General features: G+C 57.8%; 1 protein-coding gene across 2 annotated transcripts in view; it reads left to right on the plus strand.

Annotated features, from left to right (window-relative positions):
- Window positions 1–669: 669 nt before the first annotated feature.
- Window positions 670–21,581, plus strand: part of FAM222A (family with sequence similarity 222 member A) — a 55,272-nt gene continuing 34,360 nt past the window's right edge. Inside the window, exon 1 of one of the 2 annotated variants that reach the window (XM_057526783.1) lies at window positions 670–795. The gene's annotated coding sequence lies outside the window, so the exon portion shown is untranslated. The remainder of the gene's footprint in view (window positions 796–21,581) is intronic. The other variant, XM_057526785.1, reaches the window with a different exon arrangement.

A 21,581-nucleotide genomic window follows, 5' to 3' on the forward strand; every position in this document is an offset into this window, starting at 1 on the left:
AGTGCACCATCCTCCGGGCCGTCCTCACATCCGCCCAGCGCCACCCGGACCATTTCTCGGCGCCGAGGCCCCCGGGGCTGCACCCGAGCCTGCACCCGAGCCTCCACCGCCCGCTGCCGCCGCCGCGGCTGCCGCTGCTCTCCGGCTTCCCCTCCCCCCACACCCGGGCTCCGAGCAGGAGGAGGAGGGGCCGGTGCATTCTCACCGCCTCTCTTTGCAACCTGCGGGGGCCGGTGCATGCCCGGCGAGGAGTCGGGCCGCTGCAGGTGCGTGCAGCCTCGGAGGAGGCGACCCCCCCACCCTCGGGCGAACCGGGGGGCTGCAAGCCACGGGCGGGCGGTCGAGCGAGAGGAAGCAACAAAGACAGGCTGCAGCTGGGGCCGGCGAGAGGAGCCGTGGTCGCCGGGCTCCTGGCGCGGGCAGAGAGGGCGCCCCGGGGAGCTGCAGCCCCGAGCAGGACCCCGAGGGGAGGCGCAGCGCCGCCCGCCGGACGCTGTGAGCACAGGCCCCCGGCGAGGATGCGCCGCCTGAGCGCCCGCGCGGCCCGGGTCCCGGGCGGGCACGACCCCCGCTGAGCCGAGAGAACCCCAACCCCCGACTTCGGACGGCGTGGGCCGGCGCCTGGATAGACCACACCGACAGCGTCTCTTCCCACCCGGAGAGAGGCATCGGCCCCCAAAGGGGGCTTCCTCAGGCAGCCTCTGCCGCCTCTGCCACCTCTGCATGGCTGCGACCCGGCGAGCGGAGAGTCGTAGCCGCTGAGACCTGGTGCCCTTCGACGGCCTGGCTGATTAGGTGAGTTCCGCGGGCCGGGGTTCCGGGGTGAAGCTGGGGGCACCCTCTGGCGTCGGGGCAGCCAGATTGGAAATAAAGAGGCCCTGGGCTTTTGGGGATCCTGAAGCAGCAGTGGCCCTTGTCTGCCCCTTTCTCTCCGCGCACAACTTGTCTAGACCGGCCTGTCGGCCGGAGTGGACACGGGGGGCTCGTTGTGAGGACTCCAGCAGAGCCCTGGGTGGGGCGTATGCCGGAGAGGAAAGGTCACCCCACCCCTAAAGCCAACAGACAAAGGTAGCAGCTCAATCATCCGAAAATTCCCCGGGAGTTCTCGCGTCTTAGAGGGGTTGGGGGAGCACCCAGGATGGGACACCTTGGGCTTCTCCCGAGTAGCCTCTGAAATCTTCAAGGGACATTAGCTCAGAGGAGGACGTAGTGTCCCGACCATGCAGGTGGCTGCGTTGAGGATTGTGCCCTCTGAGGCTGGACTGTAGCAGGGTTCACCTTACCGCCGCGTTCCTACAAAGAGCTTGCAGGGACGATGAGTTCCCCAGTGGGGTCACGGCGTGACGTCACTGCCAGACCTCTGACGTCGCTGCGGTTGCCGTGGCGACGCGACTTGTCCTGACCCAAGGCCGGAGGGGGCGGGGTCGTGGTAACCTGGGACGAGGCTGGATGCCTTTGGGTAGTGGAGGGGTGAAAGCAGACTTCCCCCATCTCCAACTGCAGTCCTCTGACCTAAATCCCCAGCGGCCCGATGGGGTGGGGGAGGGAGGGAGCGCCAGCTGTCCCTGCTGATGCCCCTCCCCCAAAGACAGGTGTTTGGCTTTGCCCATATAGCCTGGCAGTGCCTGGGGGCGCAGGACTCCCAAGCAGAGCAACTTTGTGCTTTCAGAAGGGGATGCTGCAGAGGAGAGCTCCCTGGACCCCAACCATGAGGCTGGAGTTCCCAGGGTCCCCAGAGTGATGTGGACCCCCAGCCTTAAAGCAGGCTACTTCTGCTTAGGGAAACGGGGGTGACCCACCCCCAGCCCGGGAAGGTGCAGGGGAGCTGCTGCTTGCTGCCCTTCCAGTCCCGGGGTTCCCCCTGCTGCTCGACCCCAAGATGGCAGGGCCTTGGCCAAGCCTGAACTCCTGACTGCCCCACTCTCCTCTTGGTGTTTAAGATGATCTGACAAGCACAGTGTGGTGCTCGTTAAGTGAATGGAGGGTAAGTCAGGCCCATCAGTGCCAAGGTCTGAATAAGCGTGCCCCTGCCAGGGGCCAGCTTTGTTGGGGGTCAGGCAGCAGCTCTCTCTTCCCCGCCACACCCCAGCCCTGGCCCTGTTCCGTGTGAAGGCCCAGAGCAGCATTCTGCTGCTGGCTCTTTGATTCCTCTTCTAAGTTCCTTCCAGCAGTTGCTGCTGGTGTTGGATGTGGGTGAAACTGCTGTGATCACATTTCTAGGAAAAGGTTAGAGAACTGTGTCATTGCTTAAGCGGTGTGGGGTGGGGTGACAGCAGAGGGGAGTGCGTGGGGGTCATTATGAGAAGCCAGGCCCCAGTCTCTACGTAGTGAGCTTTTTCTTCCCCCCCGTTCTCCTACCAGGCTCTCTAGCTAGATTTAACAGGTCGATAAGTATCAGTGGAGCTGCTTTGGGGGGCTTGGCAGGGAGATGATATTTCCAGCTGAAATGGTGTCATTAAACACACAGGCTTCCAGGGACAGAGCAACGGCAGATGGGGGTAGAAGCGGGAGAGGTGGGCAGAAGGGCTGTTTGCGCTGCCTCTAGAAGCTTCCCAGTTTAGAAACAAACTCAGAGTGTGCGCCAGAGATCCACAAACACAGGCAGTCGGAGGTCCTCCGTGGAGTATTTACACTTCCACAGCCAAGGCGGAGGGAGAGGCTGTCAGAATTGGGCAATTCCTTCTGTTCCCTTCCCTGGGCTTGGCAATAGCACCAGGCGACAAGCAGGAGGGAGTGCCAGCTTACCCGGCGTCTCCCTACGTGCCAGGCATTTTACAGGATCTCAGTTACTCTTTGGAGTAGCTTATGTGCTGTGGCCCATTTTACAGATGAGGAAACTGAGGCTCAAACAGAGGAAGCAACAGGCTACAGGTGCTCAGCCAGGCAGCTGCAGAGGTTCAGCTCTGAACTGCCTTGGCTCCTGAGTCCCCAGGTCTTCCCACCCCCTTCCATGGGTGGAGGGAGGCACCCCCACTTGTTGGACAAGGGTCCCTGTAAGACTCAGGGGCTATCTGCTATGGAGGCACTGCGATGCCTTCCCACACTGAAACCCGGGTTTGAATCCTGCTTCCCCATTACCTACAGGACAGTGTTGAGCAGAGTAGCAACTTCTGTCCTGGCCTTGTGGGCAGCCTGTTCCCCTCACCCCCAGCACCCCTTTCTCCAGTACTGGGGTAAGAAAGGTATGGCATGAAACCTGCCTGCCAGGAAGGGTCAAGAGAGCCAGCCCTAGGCTCCTTGTCACCTGCCCCTCTGGGCTTACCTCGGGGAGGGGTGTGAGTCTGCCCTCAGCCATTCTGGGGACCCTCTTGGTTGGCACTCAGCTGGTGGGGAAATCAAGGATGTTGATGGGGCAATGACAACTTTGGCTCCCAACCCAGCCTGAGGGTCAGGAAGGGCCCTATTAGCAGGGGTACCATGTGAGTCTCAGAAAGGACAAATAGAGACCTGCCAGGGAGGGGAGTGGAAAAGTGTTCTGGGCATTGGGAGTGGCCATGTAGCAAGCCTGAGTGCTGGAGTGTGCTGTTGAGGGGAAGAGGTGGCCCTGGGGTGGGTGTGTCCTGGAGGCTGAGGTGATGGGAGAGATTTAAGCAGGGAGAGGATCCGGTGAGGGCTCCCTTGACAGTGACGGAGACCCTGGACATCCCTTCCAGTCCCGGGGGCGGGGGCGGAAACCTTCTCAAATCTCTGCGCAGTCTCCTCTCTCAAGGTTAGCTCCCTACTTCCACCCGCAGTAATCCTTATCACAGGTCTAATTCCATATAAGCTCACCCACCCCCTATCCCTTCTGAGCTTCACAGTTGCTCTGGACCGGGGCTGCACTGGGCTGGGTTTCTTAATGCCCAGTGGCTCATGACTAAGAGCCAGGCTGTGGAGTGGGTCCACCTTGTTGGCTGTGTGACCTTGGGTGAGTAGCTTTGCCTCTCTGAGCCTCAGTTTCCTCATCTGTGAGAAGGAGCAGATAATAGCATCCACTGCCCAGCCTCATGTTAGGGATTCAGTGAGGGCTGAGCACAGGCGATGGCATACTATAAGCCCTCCATAAATGCACATTCTCATGGCCACTTATCCTCAGAACAGGGCCTTGAATGGCTCTCCCAGTCCCTCTTGGAGCCAAAGATCAAAGACCCTAGGGCAGGTCAGGGACCCCCCACCCTTCCAGCTGCCTGTGCTGTGTCTCCCACCCACCTTCCCAGAGCACCCCACGTGGGGAGCACACGTGGCTCCCATGTGAGCCCTTGGGGGCCTGGGGCCTGGCCAGGGGCCCCCCTGCCCAGTCTCCCTTCTGTGCCCTCCGCCTTCCAGTCCCTCTCCAACCGGAGGAAGCTAGCGGAGCAGCTCATATTCATGGACCGTAATTCAATCAGGCGGAGATTCCTCTGGGCTCGGGGGCGGGGGTGAGAACGGGGAGGTGCACACAAAAGGGCCGCCTTATTACCTCCCGCGGGCCGGGGATTGCTGCTCTGCCCCGGCAGCGGCCGGAGCCGCCTTTATTGTGTTAACCCATTTGCGTGTGGAGAGCTATTGTGCGCTTTCTCTGCCTGTGCGGGGCGGGCTTCGGGAGGAGGGCTGCGCGCTGGCCGGTCACCTCTGCGGGCGCCGCCCACCGCCCTGATTGGTTGCTAAGTGATTTGCATCCAAGGTAATCACTTTTATCTCAGAAGGATGTCGACTATAATTATAAGCTACTGACATCTTTTGAAATCTGCCTAATGACTATTTTAGTCTGCACGGGCTGGGGGTGGGGAGGGGGATTCTGGAGGCTGGAGGGGTGGGGTGAGGGAGGAGGCTGGAAGGGGGAGGGATTCCTTCCACCTGGGCCGTTGGTTGGTTTGTTAGTTGAGAAATATCTGAATGCCTACTGCGTGCGTGGAACAAAAGGCCGGGGGGGGGGGCGGGTTGCATTCCTAGGGGCGGAGTTAGTACCATTTTAGAGATGGGAAAAATAGAGGCCCTGGGGACGAGCCACCTGCCCAGAATTATACACCTAATAAGTGGTCGGTCGGGACCTAAGTCTCTCTGACCCTAAATTCATGCGCTGGCCACTGGAGTAGGGTGTAGACAGACATAATAATAGTAATCATTCCTGTCTGATACCTCCCAGGGTTTATGTCATAGCCCTAAGAAATGCAGATGCTATTACTACCCCCATTTTACCAGGGAGGAAACAGAGGCACAGAGAAATTACATTACTACCCAAGGTCACACAGCCAGGGAGGGGCAGAAGTGTGAGGTCTGTTGATGGCCAGAAATAGGGGTGCAGCGTGGGCAGTGAGAAGGGTGAAAGGGCAGGCATGGGTTCCAGCTCCCCTCTCCCTCACCCCTTTGTGTTTCCATTTGGTAAACAACGGGCATCAGCCTGGGTTGAGGGCACCCTGCTGGCCACTGTCTGGGTGGCAAAGCTCTAAGGAATCAGATGGCCTGCAGCCTCCATGGGGAGTAAGATGAGTCTGCAGCTGACTCGAATTACAGACAGAGCCAGAGCAGGGCTGGAGGAGAGACACTGAGGAGGGGGAAACTACAACTCGTCGTGGAGGGCTTCCTGCAGAGGAGGCTTTTGCTCTGGGCCCTGAGGACTGGGTGGATCTGCCCAGTCTGGAGTGAATGGGGATGTCACTAGGAGGGAGCTTGAGAACCCAGGTGCATGACCAGAGGGGCAGGGGGAGCTTATAAGAGGGTGGAGGTAAAAGGGAGTTAAGCTAGGAGGATGTGCAGTTAAGCTAGGAGTGCTGCACTAAGTACCTGACTTGTCCAGGGGAAGAGCAGCCAGAAGCCAGTGAAGGTGTCTGGCAGGGAGGGGTGCAATATGATCTGGGTGCCCGTAGGTCAGTCTGGCAGCCTCTGTAGGGACTTGGGTGTTGCAGACTGGGATGAACCTTGACTGCATTCTCGCTGGCTGTGTGTCCTCAGACAAGTCACTTTGCCTCTCTGGGCCTCACTTGCCTCATCTGTTCAAGGGTGTAATAGCAGTTTTCTCACAGGCTTGTGGGTGGGATGAGCTTGAGTGTGCGGAGTGCTTGGGGGAGCTTGACTGAGCCTTTCAGAGCTAGGTGGGCTCAGACCCAGGACCCAGCCAGTCATCCTGGCCTCACAACAAACCAGCATCCTGGCCACAGCAGCTGTTTGGGGCCCTAGGAGCCCCTGCCATTGTGCAGAGGGCACAGGGGACAAAGGCCTGGGAGGTCAGGGGGTAAGGCCGAGGCTGGCTGTGAACAGGCTCCTGAGGATGGGGACTTAATGACTCAGAACTTACTGACCTAGAGTCTGTGGGGCAGGGGGCCGAGGAGGAGAAGGAGGAGGAGGAGGAGGAGGGAGGTCCAGCCACCAGCTGTCTGCTCCAGGATTCGCTGCCAAGGCAGGGGCAGCTGCCCCGCAGGGTCCAGGCCTGAGCTTGGCACTGGGAGAGGAAGAGGTGGCAGAGCCTCCTGGCCTGCAGTCCCCAGGCCTGAACTGGGGGCTCGGCTTTGCCCCTCAGCATCTGTATGACCTCAGTCTCCTAATCTGTCAGATGGGTCAGAGGTCCACTTTGGAGGGCAGCTGTGAGGCTTGGCAGGAACTGACAGTAAGCGGGCAGTCAACAGGAACTGCTATTTTTGCTCTTTATTCATCCGTTCATTCCGGGAGATTCACCACTCTGTGCTAGGCTCCCTGCCAGGAGCTGGGGATGCAAAGATGAACAAGCCCAGTTGCCTTGAGAGGTGGTGAGGCTTTAGACACACCATCACAGTACAGTGGGTAGGTCGCCACAATATAGGTAGGTCGCCACAATATAGGAATTCACAGTGTGCAGGCACTGTGCCAGAGGCGGGGTGACAGCAATGAAGAAGCCAGATATGGCCCCTGCCCTCTGGGGCCCCCAGTCTTTCAAAAGCACGCTAGGAAATCAGAGGTAGAAATGACTACTTCCAGCTGTAGTATTCAGGGAGGGCTCCCTGGAGAAGGAGGCACTTTCTGTTGCTAGCTTTGGGGGCTTCTGTCTGAACACCTTCACCTATTACGGGAATCACAGGACACGGCTGGTGTCTGCTGTGTGCCAGACAGAGCTTTCCGCTTTGGCAACCACATTCTCATGTGGTTCTGGGAAGGGTGTTTTTGTCCCTGTTGTGTAAATGGAGAAACTGAGACTCAGCAAGGTTTTGTCCCTGTTGTGTAAATGGTGAAACTGAGGCTCAGCCCAGGGCCACATGGCAGGTCAACAGAATCCCCTTTGTTATCCACACAAGTTTTGCCTGTCCTCTGCCTGTGAGGGTGCTGGGCTGGGTGGGGCTGTCACAGGAGGATCCTTGGGCAGGAGCTAAGGGGACCAGTTCTGGGCCAGCTGTTGCTTTCATGAGCTCACGACCTTGAGCAAGTCACCCTCCACTCTAGCCCGGCCTCAGCCGTGTCCTCTGTAAGATGTCAAGGATAGCAAATCCGTGGCAGGTCTGGCTTGCTTTACACTGCTGTGCCCTTGGCAGACATCGCCAGTCAGTTGCTGCCCTCTTCCCCCGCTGAGTTCTTCCCCTGACCTTGGGTTCTTGCCAGGGAGGGCTCTGGGCAGGCGGCACCAGTCAATCAGTGGGGCCTGTGTGCTGAAGCCTGCTTGCCTGCCTGGCCTCAATAAGCTCAGGGGTCCCTTTAGCCCATCTCTGTACGGTTCAGAGGACCAGGGTACCAGAGCGAGGGATTTCTGGGGAATCTTCTCTGAGGATATGGGTTGTTCTTCAGCCATGAAGACTGTTGAGGTGTGAGAGTCTGTTACCTTCCTCCAACTCCCAGAGTTGCACAGCCCATCACATGCTCAGCATGGAGTGCTGTCAGCAGATTGCAGATGCTTTCAGTCTGGATAATAATAATAGCATTTACTGAGCTCTTCCTGAGAGCCAGGTCCTTCCTGGGCACCCTCTCATTCATCATTCCCCAGAGCACCTGCAGTGTGCCTCTCAGCACTCCTAGGAAGAAGTCTTAACCCATTTTAGAGATGTGGAAACTGAGGCTAAGAGCCATTAAGCAGAGCAGGGTTACATACTTACTGAGTGGCTGAGCTGGCATTCAAATCCAGGTCTTGAAGTCCACAGCCTGGGACAGACCGGGCAGCCTTCCTGGAGGAGGTGTCATTAAAGGCCAAGGCCTTAAAGGCTGGTGGACTTCTGGCAGACAGAGCTGGGCCTTCTGGGAAAGGGAAGGGGGTCCTTTTAGGTGAAGGGAACAGCATGAGAAGCAGCTCAGAGGCCACAGGCAAGAGTGTTTCGGTTGAGGGACTAGTGTATGGCTGGATGTGGCTGGAATGTGGGAGGGGACGGGGCTGTGGAGGAGACTGTGGTGGTCTTGGCATTTAGACTTTGCCCTCCCATAGTAGGGAACTATGGCAGACCTTGGAGCAGAGGAATGATCCAATCCTGTCTAAGTGTATTTATTCAGCGCCTCCATGAACCCAAGGTGAGGTCAGCTGGTGCTTGGGGCTACCTCTGGTCTACTGGAGGCTTTAGCCTAGAACCTTTGCCTGGCACATAGTAGGTAGGCATCCAAGAAATATTTGTTGAATGAATCAATGAATGAAAATGCCTGCCGGGCTGAAATGCTCCTGGTGTCCCCGTGGGCCCAGCTGCAAGGAGGAGAGGCCAGAGTCTCTCTCTCCAGGAAAAGTTGAACACCAGGCCTGGGGGTGAGGGCTGGGGGAGGGAACCAGGCAGGTACCTGGGGCAGGGACTTCCCGCCCTCCCCAACCCTGCTGCGTGTCCCCAAAGCCCTCCTAGACCTTCCCACAGGGCTGTCTGCTCTCCTCACCACCAGGCGTGGCAGGCAGCCTGGACCCAGCGCTTGGTGGGGATAAAAGATGAAGGTTCGTGACCATTTTTTAACTCAATAAAGGGAGAGACAAGCTGCAGGCTGCAGGCCGGAGATATAATTAGTTCACAGCAGTGGCGCTTTCTTGATTTAGCTTCTAAGAGAACAAGACAAGGATGTTATACCCAATTAGCAGTAACATCCAGTCGGGGCCTCAATAGGTGAGATAACAAGCTATTTTTATGACTTTTCTTTCCCAGCTTGGAGGGGATGGGGGGAAAGAGGGTATCGGGGCCTTATTTCTTTTCATTGGGGAACAATTATTAGTGAACGCGGGATTTCCCAAAGCCAAATGATGCATTTATTAACCCAAATTAAGCAGGCATGCCAGCGCGGCAGCTGGGGTGGCATTTTGAGGCCAGGACTAGTGGAAGGGGTGCAGGCCCCTCACCTCCACTTTGGAAGCCCTTGGAAATGGCTCCAAATGCAGAGGGTCCCTTGGTGTGGCAAGGGGAAGCCCAGGCCCTTGAGATATTCTTAGTGACTGCCTCGATTTCCCTACCTGCTTCCAAGAGGTACAAAGAGGCTTTGCCAGTTCCCCTGGGGATGAGGAAGGAGCCAGTTCTGGCCCTTGGCAGCTCTTCCTGGCACCGCCTGATATCCTTTCTGCCAACTGGGCCAGAGGTTCTGGCTCCTCAGCCTTGAACCTGGCGTTGCACTCTGCCCGCTAGACCCCCATTATGGCTCGTGCTGCCCGACCACCCTCCTGCCTGTCCTGGGTCCCAGCCCCAGTCTCTGGCAGGGGCTGAGTGGTGATTACCTCCCCCCTCTCCACCCTCATTACCCACACAGCCGGGGCACCCAGCACTGGCCAAGTCTCCGCTGGGCAGGGGAGCCCTGCCAAGCCCCACCCCAGCTGCCTGGCCACACTCCGACTCCTGGCGAGGGCTGGGGGATGCCCAGAGAGGGAGCTGGCATGGCTGTCTCAGCACACCATCATCTTGGGCCACAAGCCCAGAGCAGGTTCGTGGGCCTCCGCCCGTCCTGCCCCAAGTCCCATCTCCCCGTCAGTGTGGAGCCCCGTGCTTGTGGCTCACACAACTGACAAATCCAGCCATGCAAAGTGGGAGTTTAATTGCAAACAGTTTTTATGGATCATGGGCCCATCTGTGCCACCATATGCAAAAGGGAAAAAAAAAATTCCCATAAAAAAGAAAAAACGTTTCTCCCTGCCCCATCCCCCAAACTGACTCCAAAAGAGACATTTGCCAGGGTTTTTCTGGCTGGAGCCAAGCATGGAGCTGGGATCCACCCTGGGGGCTTCCTTTAGTGTGGGCCCGGCAAAGTCAGGGGGCTAGGTGGGGCAGGGGTGAGCAGGCCCCATGGGGCCTGACTGCTGAGAGGAGGCTTTTTTGGCCTCAGCAAACTGCCAGAAGTTCCTGAACCCACTGGGTTTTCTCTGGGCTCCGGGCCTTTGCACGTGCCATGGAGCTGTCCAAGTATCTGCTGTTCTTTCTTGGCATGGAATGGGCACTGTGCAGTGTCGATGCAAATGTGGGCATGAGTGGGGCTCCCGGACGAGGCGCCTCTTCTTCCATTTCTAGCCCAGGAAATGCAGCCCCAGGAATTCATTTCCCCCAAGCTGCCCAGGCCTCACAGACTCCGCTCTTCCCATTGGTCCTGGCCACCTGGCATGGTGCCCAGCCCGGCTGGGCAGATGAGCCCTGTCCATGGGGTCAGCGCTCCTTGGGACCTCAGGAAGGGCTGAGTGAGAGCACTCACCTCTGCGGCAGCCTGCTAGGGTTCTGTTGCCGTACCACCTCATCCCAGCTGGGGGATGTCAGACTGCTGTTTTTTCCCCTCCATGCCTCAGTTTTTTCCTCTGTAAAATGGGGATAAGAAGTGGGTGCGAAACTGCATGTGAAAAGCCTCTGTTATCTGTCATATCTCTTCCCCAAGTGAAGGTCTTTGTTCACTGATGTCTTCCCAGGTTCCTGATCAGGACATTCGATGTTTATTGCATGAATAAGTCAGTGAATGAATGCATGCATGAGTGAGTGAAGTATTTGGAGGACTCTCTGGGGAGGGAATGAGACACAGGCTCCAGGCCAGCCAGAAACTCAGGGTTTTTACACCCTTTCTATTGGAGTCTAGAAACCACTCTGCAAACTGTGGGGATTATGAGTTCCATTCTACTGATGGGGAAAACTGAGGCCCAGAGAGAGCCAGGGCCTCTCCCAAGGTCAGGCAGCTGGAAAGAGGCCCGAGTTGGGACCGGAACTCTGGTCTGACCATATTCCTGACCCTCACATTGTAGGTGAGGAAGGTTAGGCCCAGAGTGGGGAAGGGATTCAGCCCAGGTCACACGGCAAGGAAACAGCAGGCAGCGTTTGTGGGGTCCTTCCTAGTCCCTTGTAAACTGAGGAAACTCAGCCCCTCCAGCCTCAGAGCCAGGCCAGCCAAGTGTGCTGCTCTTCCTTCCTCCTCTGCCCTCCAGCTCCCCCAGGTCTGCACCAGGATCCCTGTGCCAGTGGGTTTTCCCATCAACTTCATAAACTGGCAGCTCCAGGCCGCATGCTGGGGTCCTGGTGCCTGAGGCCCGGTACTTGGGGCAGCCCTCCTGCAACAGGTAGCGGGGGAAAGGGGACCCCTGGGACCCGGGCAAGCACAGGCCAGCCAGGCCCCTGGCAGGAGCCCAGGCCAGACACCAGGCAGCCCATTCCCCACCTGGCAGTGATCACCAGCTCCCGTTGTAATCATTAAAACTATTAGAAGGAAACGTTCGCTTGAAGCAAATGTCAGGCGCCGAGTTGTGCTTTGTAAACGCTCACAATTAATGCCAATCAGGGCCGGAAAAAAGCCGGCCTGGAATCCTGTCTGTTTCGTCTCATTTGTCAGCTGGTGCCGCTCCGTGTTGCACATTTTCATACAATTGCTATAAACATAAAAGGGAAACTCCAGTGTTCCCGGGCGCCCGGATGGTGCACGCTGGCTTAATTACTTGGGATTCTGCTGTTCACTTGGCCGCCCCGCGCCCATGGAAGGGAGAAAGGGGGACTTTGTGTTGGCAGGGTGAGGGCTCCTGGGGGTCAGCCAGGGAGATGGGTCAGGTGCCCGGCCCGGGTCTCCAGCCACACCCTTCACAGGCTGAGGATGACTGTGAAACAAGAAAAAAAAAAAAAAAAAAGCCGCCTAAAATACATCTGCAAAATCCTCAAGGAGAAAAGAGGGGCTCAGTGTCCACCAGACTTTGGCTTTGAATCCCATCTCCTAGAATGATCCATCAGGTTTATTGCCGTCCCCCTGCATGTCAGGCCCTGTGCCACTTGCCAGCCGGGCCTCAGTTTCCCCACCTGTGAGTTGGGGGTCATAGCCCAGTAGGTCAGGATTTCAAGCTGGCTGGGGCCAAGCTCTGGGCTGCAGGCATGAAGTAGGCTTTTTCTCATTTAGTTGTTACATGGACCCTTTGAGGGCGGGCTGCTCTTCTTAGTAGCAACAGGGAGTGTGAGGCCCAGAGTCTCACAGCCAGAAGTGGTGGAGCCAGGATTGCTGGACTGCAGAGCCCATCCTGCTGTGCCCTCCCAGGCTAGCTGTAGGGTCAGAAGGAGATGATGGAGCTAAAAGTCCCAGCACACAGTGGGTGTTTTCATAAACAGTAGCTGCTGTCATCCCACTGCCTGCAGATGGGCCAGGGGCAGTAAGGGGCTCAGGCCCAGGCCTGAGGGACACCACCAACACACGTGGACCTTGCTGGATGGAGGTAGTGAGGGGAGTGGTCTATAGGGGGATGCTGCCTGCCGCCCCCTCCCCCAGTTGCCTCTAATCTGCCTCGGAGGTGCTGGGTGCTAACTGCACGCCAGGCCCGCGTACCTAACCAAACCCTCCACTGCCCAGAAAGTTGGGCAGGTTGTCATCATTGCCTCCATTGTACAGATGAGAAAACTGAGGTCCAAACTGATCTAGGGCTGCAGAGCTAGGAGGTGGGGAAGCTGGAGCCAGATTCAGGTTCAGCCACTCCAAAGCCCTTCTTATGCCTTTCCAGCTGCCTCCCCATCAGTGGCCTGGATGTGAGGCCTGGCCAACTCTACGAACCCTCCCCAGGACCCTTTTGAGCTCTCTAGCTCTCTGTGGATGGGGTCTTCTGAGGCCAGGCTGGCTCGGCAGGGACACACCGGCCTTTGTGTAGGCTTGGGCAGGCTTGGGCCAGGCGGGGCAGCCAGTGGAGTGGGGAGAGGCGGTGCGGCCCAGCCGGCCAGGGACAAATGCTCAGAGCAGGAATAGAGGCCCCTTTGTGTGGTGCTCAGTGGGGGAGGGGGTGCTGCCAGCTGCCACCCTGTGTGACCGGGGAGGCCTGAGTCCTCCACAGAGGCCTGCCGCCATCCCCAAGGGACTGGCCAGGGAGCCTGTCATCTTCTCCCTGACACCTCCTTCCACCATTATTTGCCTGCCTCTTGTTTTCTGGGGGCCCCAGCTGCTAGAGGAGCCAAGGGCAGCCATTAACCTGGTCTGCCGTGGGCCTACTGTGTGCCAGCACTGGGCCAGACACTCCACCAACCCTGCAGGTCAAGGGCAATAGTCCCACTTACAGGTGAAGACACTGAGGCTCCGGACAGGCCACTTGTCATAGTCACACAGCTGGTCCTGGGGCCAGGATTTGGCCGACTTCAAAGCCTTTTCTTCCCATGGAGTTGCCTTTTGGGCCTGGACCCAGAGCTTGCAATTTGAGGTACCGCCTCAGTTGCCGGGGTGGCCTGAGGAAGGCTGCTGGCTGTCTCTGTTGCCTGGGCAACAGGGTACCAGGCGTCCATTCCATCCCTCCATCCTGGCCAGGCTCTGGGCTAGCAGCTGCAGCTTTAGTGGAGACCAAGCCCGGGACCTGTTGAGGGCTGCCCTACCCATTAAACCTTCTCTGAGCTTCGATCCCCTTGGCTTAAAAATGAGAATGAAATAGAATCCACCCCTGGGAGCATCAGGGATGCTGGGCCAGGGGGCAAGTAATGTGCCGAGCTCAGTGCCTGCACGTACTCAGGCTGCACAAACGTGGCCTGGGGTTTCCCGGCACCCCTGCCACCTCCTGGGAGAGGTGAGAGGACAAGGCAGTGGGTGGGTGGCAGGGATGTGAGGGTAACTCTTAGGAGCACAAGCACATGGCAGGGATTAGCTCACTGGGTCCCTGCCGTAGCCCCATTTTGCAGGTAAGCAGACTGAGTCTCAGATAGCTGAAGTGGCTTGTCAGGGGTCCCAGGGCCCTAAGGAGCCCAGGAACACAGGGAAGGTAGCTTCCCAGAAAGCCCAGCTCTTAGTGTTTTTCTGACCCCCACCTGGCCTGCAGCCACTGACCAAGTCCCGTCTGTGAGCTCAGCCCTGTGGGAGGCCCAGCACCACCCACAGGAAGCCCCCAAAGGCCACTTGGCTTCCCATGGTATAGTCCAGCAACCCGGGACGAGCCTGCACCCACCAGGTCGTTCCCTGCTCTGTGCCTTTGCTCAGGCCGGGGCTCCCACCGGGAGTGCCTTCCCCACCCCACGCTCATGCGGGCACACTCATACCTTCTCTTCAGGGGTGACTCCAACTCTCCTGTTCCCTAAAGGGCTCCAAGTCCCTCGTCTGGGCCTATACCCTGCTCACCAGTGCCACAGCCCCAAGCCTCCTTCTCCAAACTCTCCGTCCACAGTGTGGCATGTGGTAGGCTTTCAGTGAAGTCTAAACAAAGATGCAGCCCTGGCCATCAGGACCAGGTCCCTGCCTAGCCTAGTGGAAGAAACAGATACAAACAGATCAGTGACAAGGCTGCATGTCTGGGGATGGGGTCAAGTCCAGGACATCCAAGGAGCAGGCAGGTCCCACCCCAGCTGTCCCTCCTCCACCCAAGGGAGCGAACACTTCCAAGCCCTTACTATGCTCCTGAAAGCTCGGCCATCTCGGTTTAATCCTCCCAGGGCGAGGCAGGGGTTTACGGATGAGACAGGAGGCTCAGGAAGGCAGATGCCGGCTGAGGTCACACAGCTTCTGCGGGTGGAGCCTCTGTTGGAGCCTTGGACCATCCGACCCCAAAGCCTGTGCCCTGCTCCTGGGTGGAAAATTCAGGTGCCCACAGGGGCCAACCAGGTGACACAGTGAACAAAGCCAGCTGCCACTGGGCCTCGTGGGAACGTGGGCTCCAGAGCTGCCAGCTTTAGTTTGTTTTCAAGAGAAACCAGACAATGAGAATTTTAGATGGAATTTTAGTTCTTTTCTTTTCAATATTGGCAGCCATGTCACAATTTCTTTTTACTTCAACAAACAGAGCACAGAAAAGATGTTTGTGGGCAGGATTTGTACCCTTCACTGATGTGGTGTTATCTGGGTGGCGGGAATGACGGGGCTCCCAGGATGTCTTGCCTTCCCCATCCCCGACCCCGGCCAACAAGAGTCCCCAGAACCCAGCGGCAGCTCCACGCACCCCTGAAGGCACCCGCAGCCACCGCCTTCACTGCCAGAGGCAGGAGGCAGGGCCCGAGCCCGACGAGGGCACCACCCAAACAGCTATAATCAGCAGCCTCGCCAAGACTTCAAACTCACCCAATTATCCTGCGAGAGAAAAAAAAACACAAAATGAAAACAAATTAACATGTTTGCATAGAAACTGCTGCAGCAACACACACAGCCGCGCACACGCACGTGCTGGCGCATGCCCTGGCGAGGCTGGGAGACACCGCTGCCACCCCTCCCCAGGCCTGGCACCCACCTGGCAGGGCTGGGCTGGGCCAGGCTGAGCCCACGGCCCAGGGCCAAAATGTGCCCTAGGCCCAGCGACCTGACTGTCCCCACACCTGGCTGGGCACTGTCTTAAGTCCACCGGCTTTCACGTTCTTCAGTTTTTTCTTTTCTTTTCCAATTTAATAAACGCATGAAATTCATCGTATGCCAAAATTCAGCCTCACTGATCTGAACCCCTTTCTTCAGATGGGGAAGCTGAAGCACGCAGAGGTTAGTTGACCTGCCCAAGGCTGCACAGCTGGAGAGGAAGAGCTGGGGTTTGAACCTAGAGTGATCAGCCCTGGAGTCCTTGCCCACCCCTTCCCGGCACGCTGTCTCGTTCCGAGGGCTGTGTGGGTGTGGTGGTCAGGATCGCAGAACCACGTGGAGATGAGTTCAGACCCCTGATCCGTCAGTCCCTCACTGGATGGCTTTGGGCAAGTGACTTGGCCCTCTCTGTGCCTCAGTTTCTCCTCCTGGAAGACTGGGATAATAATGGTCCCTTCCGCAGGGAGGTTAGGAGATTTGGTAGGTGAATGACTGCAAAGTACTACCTCTGGCACCTGCCCACGGGGAGGGGTCCCTCCCAGCCCCACACCGTTTAGTTGGCCCTCCAAGGCCTGGCTCGTCAGAGGAGCCCCTGTTGGGGGCCTTTGGGCTCCGAGCCAGGTGCTGCCCTTGCCTCTGGAGCACGCAGTCAAGGGGCTCAGGGGCCCTCTCTGCCGGGAAGCCGCTCGTCCTGGGAATGAGCCCTCTTCTCTGGGCTCCCGCGAAGCTCCGTCTGACCCGGGGGTGGGATTGCTGGGCGTGCGCCGGATCCTCCCTGCTGTGTCTGATTCTTCTTCAGGTCCCCACAGCCTGGCGCACAGCCGGTGCCCAGGCAAGCCTCCGTGAGTGGAGCCATCCCCTCGCTCCCACCCCCACCTGGGCATCTCTGGGGCTTGTCCCTGGGAGTTGAAGGAGAAACTGTGCTGGAAGGACTTGGGGCTTAAGATCTTGGGGCTCAAGGGTCCCCAGGCCAGGGCTGAGGATGCCTCCCCAGCCCCCTCTCCCTGCCCTGCAGGACCACAGACAAATCCCTTCACCTCTGCAAGCCCCTTGCGTTCGTCTCTGGTCCATGACGGTGAAAGCTGAGGGTGGACATCGCCAGCACGGTGGGCACCTAGTGGGCAGTGGATTTGAAGTTGCTAAGAGGGCAACAGAGTAGCCTCTGTCCCCGATCGAGTGACAGTACTTGATCACCCGGCTTAGTCCTCACCACGACTGGGTGAGGGAGGGGAGGTTTCTAGCCCCATTTTTCAGATGGAGAAACTGAGGCCCCAAGGAACTCAGACTCAAGAGAGTCCCACTGGTAAGTGGCAGGGCTGGGGTTCAAACACAGCAGTTCTGGGTTTGCGCTTTAGCCGCGGTGCTGTTTGGCCCTTCCTGGATGCCACCGGTCAGGGGTGAAGGGGGCAGTGTCTAGCAGGTCTGGACGGTGAGGACCAGCAGGACGCCGTCCTGGTGGTGGTGGTAGAGGGTTAACTTCATTGGCCTCAGGTTATTTGGCATCAGCCTCGGTCTACAGTCACGCCCACCACTCAGGGCCATGGTGGCCCCCTGAGGGCGGTGACCCAGTGCCCACCCCAGGGGTGGCTGGTGGGACATTGGGTGCCCGCTTGGAATCCCAGCCCTCCCTTGGCATGGCCCTGCCACAGGCCTGAGAGTCCAGCAGACCCAGCTTCATGCCCCCACCCCACCAGCTGGCCTCAGACAAACCCTTGTGCTCTGTCCCCCAGGAGCATGGGGGGCATGGCTGTGCCCGCACCTCTCAGGATGGGCTCAAGGCTGGGACATGGCTCCAGCATGTGGTCGCTGCCAGCTGAAGCAGCCCCTTGCTCAGACCTGTGAGGAAGCGGCCCTCCCCCCTTCCAGAGGATTCCCAGCCCTCGCGCCTCCAGGACACAGCTTGGGATGGGGCTCGCGTGGCCTCCCATCCAATGTGCCACTCACCCACCTGCTTTGACAAACACCCGCTCAGTTCTCTGGGGGCCCGGGTGTTCCAGACGTGCAGAGGGGTTTGTTGGATTGAAGTGGTAAACTGTGCAGTGAAACAAGGAGGGGAGAGACCCCAGGGGCCAGGGCAGATGACCGGAGAGGAGAGCTGTGAGCCCCAGGCACGCAAGGAGTGGTCGGGAAAGAAAGGCCCCAGTGTATCCTCTGTTCAGTGCAGATTTATTGAGCATCTGCTTTGTGCCTGGCCTCAGAGTGGGAAGACTAGAGCTGGGTCTGTGAGGCCCCAGGCTCGGCCGCCTTCCGGCTGTGCACCCCTGGGCAAGCCAGGCAGTCTTTCTGGACCCAGCCTCCTCCCAGGGGGCTGTGGAGAGGGTCAAGGTGGGACGACATTCAGTACGAGGTGGTTGAGAGCCACGGAGTTCCACCCTCAGAGGTTCAAAGCCCTGCCCTGCCCTGCCCCGCCCCTTGGGGGTAGGTGGGCGCCGCTTCGGTGGCTGTGTGTGGAGGGGGCATGGCTCCTGGCTCTGAGAGCAGAAGCCGGGGGCCAGTGGGGTACAAGAAGTAGGGAGAAAGTTCTTTTTCCTCCCGCATGACAAAAGTAATATTTCTCTTTAAGTGTTTGGAAATGACGAGTCTGATCACAAAAAATTTGGCCATCATCCAGCTGCCCAGAGCTGGGGACTTGGTCGCACACTGGGGCCCTCCTTCCCAGGTGTAGGGCACTTGGGGAGGGTCTGGTCTTGCGTGGCATGAACGACCATCCTGGTCAAGCAGACCTCACGTGAGTCGGTGCAGGGACACGGCCAAGTCTCTCCTGGGCCCCGCACCGATCGGCACGTTCCGGCCTGGGCTTCTGGAGCCACCTGCCCGCTCGCCTGCCTGCCCAGCAGCCCATTGTCTGGCGTGTAGGGGCCGGAGCAGCCGTTGTTCTGCACACATCTGATCCCGTCTTTTCCACATCAGATCATTTGTAACCGTCACCAGGCAATCGGCCCCGTCGCTGATTCAATCTCGGCTTTGTGCTGTCACAGCCGTTTTTCTGCACCGGGCTGATTTTGAAAGGAGGCCCATCTTCTGGGCCCGCTTTTCAGAAGCAGGGGGAGGGGGGGGGTCTTTACGTGTGCGTGTGTGTGTGCACGTCCCCCCCACATGTGCGCACACACACAGGCCTCTGCCTCTCGTCGCTGAGAGTAGAATTTGGAATGAGGCAGGCAGATGAGGGCCCCAGGCTGCCACCTCCACCCCCTACCACCTGCTCACCCTGAGCACCTACTATGTGCCCCAGTGTGCAAACACAGCAGAGTCAGTGCTCCAGTACAGGAGGTAGATGCTAAACCATTCCTCAATAAGATCATTTCAAAGTGGTAATGACAGTGAAGGAACTACAGTGGTGACAGGATAGTGGCCAGGGCAGAGGGTTGCCAGCTTAGACAGAGTGATCAAGGAGGGCCTCTTGGCGGAGGTGATGTTTGAGTTGAGGTGTGAATGAGGGGACGGAGCTGGCACAGAGAGTGCCGCCCCATCTGAACTGAGATGTCTTCTACGTGTGAAATCCACCCCAGATTTCAAAAAGTTACTATGGAAAAAAGGTCATAAAATACCGCATTAGTAATTTTTGAATACTGATTCCATGTTGAAGTAATACTATTTTGGATATATTGGATTAAATAAAATATATTATTAAACATAATTCCCCCTGTTGGTACTAGAAAATTTATAATGACATTATATTTCTATGGGAGAGCACTGGATCTAGAGTATTTAGGTAGAGACAAAACTGTAATTGCAGAAGCCCTGGGGTGAGACCAGGGTCGGCCGCTGAGAGGACCAGGTGCACCAGGGGAGAGTGACAGAGTGGGCAAGGAGTGGGGAAGGGGTACGCGCAGGGCCGCAGAGGATATTGTTAGAAATGCCTTGGAGGCCAGTGGGGAAGTTTTGAGTGGGGAAGGCAGTGAGTTCCACATAGGAAAGCTCAGCCTGGCCCCTTCAGGGTGGAGTGTGGAGTGAAGGGGCCTGAGTGGAGGCCTGTAGGTGATGGGGGCGCATGGTGGGAGCAGGGACCTGTTGTAGAAGAGTGGTCCACAGGACCTGCTGGAAGCTGGGCTAGACCCGATATGCTTCCGTCTGTCTCTCCACTCCTGGATTTCGATGCCTTCCCCTCCTCCTGTCTCTCTCCCCACCCACCTCTACCCTCCTTGGCCGCTGTTTCCCTGTCAAGTCAGTGAATTTACAGCACCCCAGCTTTGTGTCCAGGTGGTCAGTGGTTGAAATCCCTTCCGAAAAGTTATTTTTAAGAAAACAGAAATGATGGCATATTTACCATAGAAAAATTGTAAATGCAGAGAAGCACAAAGAGGAAAAATCAAACTCCCCAGAGGTGGGGGAGGCTCTGGCCCAGCTGGGGTTTGAACCCAGGTGGTCTGGCCCCTGCACCCCAGCACTAAAATCATGGCGCCCTGTGGCCAGACGACACAGAGGGAGCTCCCCTACCAGGGAGGGGCTTAGGGACACTGCATCCCCGGCCTCGCTCACAGCAAGGGCAGAATGGGGAGACCTGGCCCACACAGAAGTGGGGTTTGCCTCTCAGGGGTTAATACTTTTATGTTTGTGCTCTTATTGGTCCCAAGTGTCCTGTCCTGTTCCCCCACCCCTGCCTGGAAGGTTCTACTGATTTCTGCCCCAGCCTGACCCCCAGAAGCATCTGTTGATCCTTGATTTAAAGACTAGCCCTCACCGGCCACCCCCACCTAGGCTTTTCTCTCCTAAGCACTCCTGGCCGTTCCTGCCAGGGCCCAATCTTCCACCGTTCTTCCCCTCCCCCCAGGGTCTAAACCTCATGCTCGTCTGGCCCAGGCCCACCTCTTCCAGCCCCTCCCCCTCCTCGGGCCTCTGTTTCCTCACGGGTACACACACCATGGTAATCATCTCTCTCCTTCTCCCAGGCCTGGGGTGGGTTAAATGAGGTGATGTCTGTAAAGTGCTGAGCCCATGGGGAACACTAAAAATAAAAACGAGCTCCTATTACTGCTCTGAGTATTAGATTTTCTCCTTCTCCGTTGCTGGGTTAACGCTGAACTGCGGGTGTAGGGACCTGGAGTAGGTGGGAGGAGGGCTGGGCGCATCCAGCCCTTCCTGGCTCTACCGTGCATCTTACCTATGCCCTTTGCGCACAGTGTTTCTTCTTCCAGACCCGTTATCCCTGGAGTCATCTGGTACCATGTTGCTCCTCTGGGAAGGGTCCATGCCCCCCTCCAGAAATACTGGGTTGGGGCCTTTCTGCTGGGGTCCCCCGGCCCCCACTGTAGTAGCATCACAGCACTGATGACATTTGGTATTGATTCCGGCTTCACCGCACGCCCCACCCCTTTGCTGGAAGGTGACTGCCACTTTGTCATTCAAGAGCCAAGGCCAGAACTAGGAGAGGAACAAATGACTTGTAGGATGGGACCCCGCCCCAGACTTCCCCCCTTGGGGGCTGGCTCTCAGAGAAGAAGGCTCTCAGGGAAACTGGCCAAGGGGTTCTGAGATTTGGGGGCTTTGCTCTCCAGCCAGGGCTTCCTGAAGGTTCATTTTCATGTGAATGAGCCCCGCATTCACTCCCTAGGTACTGTGGAGGGGGCCTCTGGGATAGAGCCAGCCAGGTCTGCTGCTGGTGGCATTGACTGCCCATCTCACCCCCATCACTGAGGGGGCGGCTTTTGAGCCTTTGTGAACCCCCCACCTACCCATGCACCCAGCACCTGCTCTTAGCCTCTCCTTGCCCTGACCCAGCACGTGTCCACAGAAAGCGGCTCTCCCCACCTTGAGGTTTGGGGGACCCTGCCGCTGTCCCCTCTGTCCTGGTGACCCTGCCCGGCCAGGACGGGATGCTCTCGGTCTTCTCCGGCAACCCAGAGCTGCTTCAGGTTCTCCACACTCACTGATTTCTTTCAGGTCTCCATAAGCTTGTCTGTGTAGTTCTCTGCTTGGGACCCCCTCCCCCTCGCCTTGTTCACTTGGCTGTTTCCTACTTACCTGTTGATAATAATCATAAATGATACTAGTAACGGCTACCACTTAGGGAGTTACTACTGTGACCCTAG

The sequence above is a fragment of the Balaenoptera acutorostrata genome, chromosome 13, assembly GCF_949987535.1.
Source record: "Balaenoptera acutorostrata chromosome 13, mBalAcu1.1, whole genome shotgun sequence".
Classification (NCBI taxonomy): Eukaryota; Metazoa; Chordata; class Mammalia; order Artiodactyla; family Balaenopteridae; genus Balaenoptera; species Balaenoptera acutorostrata.